This window comes from Dermacentor andersoni, chromosome 6 (assembly GCF_023375885.2).
Source record: "Dermacentor andersoni chromosome 6, qqDerAnde1_hic_scaffold, whole genome shotgun sequence".
NCBI lineage: Eukaryota > Metazoa > Arthropoda > Arachnida > Ixodida > Ixodidae > Dermacentor > Dermacentor andersoni.
In genome coordinates, this window is record NC_092819.1 from 8,913,112 (window position 1) to 8,917,439 (window position 4,328).

Here is a 4,328-nt window from a genome sequence, read left to right on the forward strand (position 1 = left end):
CAGCTACATGAAAAAAAAACATACGTACCAGCTAAGATTTCCAACGCGCGAGAAGGTGCACACATCGCTCTCGCTGTTGGCACACTCAACATTGGCACACCCGCCATCGTTTTCCGTATCGGCTGTCGGTTCGAACATGTACGGCGAAAACACAAGCTGTCCGAGACAGCGAGAACGTTCCATAATGCTTACAACTCAGCTATGAAGCCAGAACAGAACAACGTGCTACGCTCTGAAACGGCGGCGCCGACCGGCGACTGCCGCGAATGATGTCACAGCGGCCCCGACCAATCACAGGCAACAGCGGCGTTCGCGCGATGCCCTGAGGCGCTGGTGCGCGTTTTCTTGGAAAAACAGCCGCTTGCGTTTGTTTCCGCCCTTTTTGAACCAGATATTCGTGTTCAGGTGACTCAAAACTGTAGAATGCCGCAGAGAACTCATTTTTTTCGAAAAGTGTTTCAGCTTCCCTTTAACAAAAACATCTTTATCATTATCATCATCATTTATTTACTGTTTAAGGGAGTGAACTGAACTCCGAGATGCGCGACAATTGTAGGACAATTGACCTCTCCACTGGCGTAGTTCAATTTTCAGTCTAATTTAATGCAGTGGCACCCCCGTTTTCTTATTTTCGCCAATTAAAGGCTGTTTCATCACCGCCGCTAATTTTCTGGCTAATTGGACGGCTAATAAACGGTTTGGGCTCCTCCTCTTCTGTGGGATTTCCACGCGGAGGATGAAGAAGACGCATAGGCCACGAGGTTCGTGACATGCGCTGCGAACCCTGAGTCGCACACCCAGCACTGGTTATGGGACTTCTGTCGGAAGGCACACCACTCTCCTGGGAGGACACCAAGCGGCTCAGCGACCACGTGCGGCGCCGGGGCATAGTGCAGTTCATCAAGCTGTACCGCGAGGCGCGGGAGCGCCGCAACGACCGGTTCCTGTGGGGCGACGAAGTCGAGTATATGCTGGTGCGATTCGACCACACCCGCCGACGCGTCCAACTGCTGCTGCGAGGCGCCGAGCTCATTCGCGAACTCAACGAGCGCGAGTTGCAGGCGCCCGCGGGCCTCTGCTCCTGGCATCCGGAGTTTGGCGCCTACGCTATGGAGGCCGTGCCCGGGCTGCCCTACGGCGACACTCTGGCGCATTGCAACGTCGTTGAGCACAACATGCGCCAGCGCCGCGCCGAGGTCAGCGCGCTGCTCGGTCCCGACGAGGAGATAATGTGTATGACGGTCTTCCCGAGGCTGGGCTGTGCGGCATTCACGCAGCCGCCGCACGATCCTTCGCTCAACTCGGTCACCATGCCGTCGCTGTTCGTGCCCGAGCAGATGATTTACCCGGCGCACCCGCGCTTCCGCACTTTGGCCCGCAACATCCGGATGCGACGCGGCAAGCGCGTAGTCATAAACGTGCCTATCTTTCGGGACGTCAACACTCCGCGACCCTTCGTAGAAGACCTCGGGAAGCTCGGGGCGGACCAAGAGGCGCTGCTCGCCTCCCTGCCCGACCACGTGTACATGGACGCCATGGGATTCGGCATGGGTAACTGCTGCCTGCAGGTGACGCTGCAAGCGTGCGACATTACAGAAGCGATGCACCTGTACGACCAGCTGGCCAACGTGTGCCCCGTCATGCTGGCGCTGGGCGCGAGCAGCCCCGTATTCCGCGGCTACCTGGTGGACAGAGACTGCCGCTTCGACGTCATATCGATGGCCGTCGACGACCGCACCGACGACGAGATGAACACGATGCGGCCGCGCTACGCCAGCATTCCCTGCTTCATCTGCGCCGTCAACGAGTGCTACAACGACGTGCCGCTCGCTCACAACGACCAAGTGTACCGGCTCCTGCGCTCCGAGAACATTGGACACGGCCTGGCGATGCACCTGTCGCACGTGTTCGTCAGGGACTCGCTCTCGCTGTTCAGGGAGAAGCTCGGCGACGGCGCGGAAAACGACTACGACCATTTCGAGAACCTACAGTCGACGAGCTGGCACACGCTGCGCTTCAAGCCACCACCGCCCAACACAGACATCGGCTGGCGCGTCGAGTTCCGGCCCATGGAACTGAACATGACTGAATTCGAGAACGCGGCATACGTCGTGTTCGTCGTGCTTCTCACCCGCGCCATCCTGACGTTCGACCTGGACTTGGTGGTCCCCATCTCCAAGGTGGACGAGAACATGCGCGTTGCCCAGAAAGTGGACGCCGTTCTGAATGAGAGGCTGTGGTTCCGCGAGGACGTCGCGTCAGCTCGAGGCGCAGCGGAGCCGCGCGTGGCGCGCATGACGCTCTGCGAGATCGTGAACGGCAAGCCGAGTGCAGGCTTCCCTGGTCTCGTGCCACTCGTGCGCACCTTCCTGGCTGGCATCGAAGAAGTGGACGTGAGCACCCGCTGCACAGTGGAGCAGTACCTGCAGCTCATCGAGAAGCGCGCCTCCGGCCAGCTAATGACGGCAGCGCACTGGATACGACAATTCGTCACTTCGCACCCGGAGTACAAGAAAGACTCCGTGGTGAGCGATGGCGTCACCTACGACCTCGTGGCGCGCATCAACCGGCTGCAGCACAACTTCTGGTGCTGCCCCGAGCTGATCGGCACGCCGGCCTCCAGGTCGACGGCGACCCCGCCCACCTCTCCGTCGGGAACGGCGTCGCCTTCGCACGAGGACGACTCCAGCCGCCTCGGCGGGGCTCTGCGTCGTCGGACTGATTGGCAACGCAATGAAATCGCGGGAACTAGTCGATGATACTCGGAAAATGAACGGATTAGTAAAGAAATACTTATCGTGATCTCTGTGGTAGTATACCACTCTAGAGGCAGAAAATCGCCTGCTGTGCTAATATTAGTAATTATTACTGACTCGTGCCAATTCCCATCGCATTTAGAATTTATAAGCGTTCCTTGGTAACACTATGGGACGCATTACACTTTTACAGCTGTCATGTAAAAAATTTAGATCTACGCTATAGCGAAACTGGAGCTTCTTGTTTTTTTTTTTTTTTTATGCAGTTGGCACTCAACTCTGTCGCTGTAGAGGCGTGACATGCGTATAAAGGGAAAAAGTGCAAGGTTGTGTTGCAACCACGACCGCAGAACGTCATTCAACGATGAAAAATGTGGTATATATGGGCCACTAGTCAACCATGATTGGGCTCCGGAAAATGCGTTACATTTTCAATTATAAAGCTGTCAATTGCACCGTTGCACTGCTGAACCACCTGCGGAAATAAAATAAAGGTGACCTCAAATGTTCTTCTGTTACTGACGATTTGGATGATAGACGCAATATTCGTCCTATAGCGGGTGTCCCATGTAGTCAACTTGGACCAAGATTTCTAAAAAACCCAAGAGCTCTAGAGAAATCGTACCCACTGCATAGTAGCCGCAGTTATGTGTACTTAGAGCCAGTATTGGGAGCGCTTGAGTGCGCCGCTACTCAAGCGCTCCCAAGCGAATAGCCCGCATACACGGCTTTAATAGCAGCGGCAGCTCGATACTAGGCTTCGCTATGTGGCGGTCATGAGAACACGCCGCTGACACAATGATGAGCGTAGCGGAGCCGTAGGGGGGGAGGGAGGGATCACGAATTACTATTTAATCAAGTTCTTTTAATTAATGACTTTGTTTATGTATTACTTAATCGCAATTATATCAATCACGAAGTTGAAGGGCACCTCAAATTAACTCCGAATCAAGCATTTGTTTCGTGCTCAGCTTTGTCTCGTTGGTTTTTCCGAGAAAAAACAAGCGCGCGAAGCATCCGAATTACGAAATAGGTACCCGCTAGTGCGCCGCTACTCAAGCGCTCCCAAGCGAATAGCCCGCATACACGGCTTTCCTAGCAGCGGCAGCTCGATACTGGGCTTCGCTATGTGGCGGTCGCGGCATCATGAGAACACGCCGCTGACACAATGATGAGCGTAGCGGAGTCGTAGGGGGGGAGGGAGGGATTTCGAAGCTGGGAAACCGTGACGGCGCACTTAGGACTTAATTTTGTCCACTCATCTTGCTCTGTAGATAGGCGCGCCCGGAACGTGCGTTCCTTTTGTTCCCTTTAGCAATAGAAACAAACATTGCGCACGCTATGTCCATCTTATGTGTTTTCGCGGGTATGTACGGCCAGCATATGCTGTTGTCGATAGCGTAATTTTTGCTCGACGTGTCAGTGCGTAGATCATAACGGGAGATCTAGGCTGCTATTTTGTACACGTTCGAAAAGCCAATGTTCGATTTCACCTCGCGCGATTGTCCAGGCTGCGCCGATATCGCGGCCTAGGCCAATCTAGTCCGATCGAGTGAGGCGAAATCAAACGTC

The 4,328-nt window shown here is 54.9% G+C and overlaps 1 pseudogene; it reads left to right on the plus strand.

Moving 5' to 3' along the window:
- The first annotated feature begins 737 nt into the window (after positions 1–737).
- LOC126521668 (glutamate--cysteine ligase catalytic subunit pseudogene) lies at positions 738–3,332 on the plus strand (annotated as a pseudogene).
- Positions 3,333–4,328: the final 996 nt, after the last annotated feature.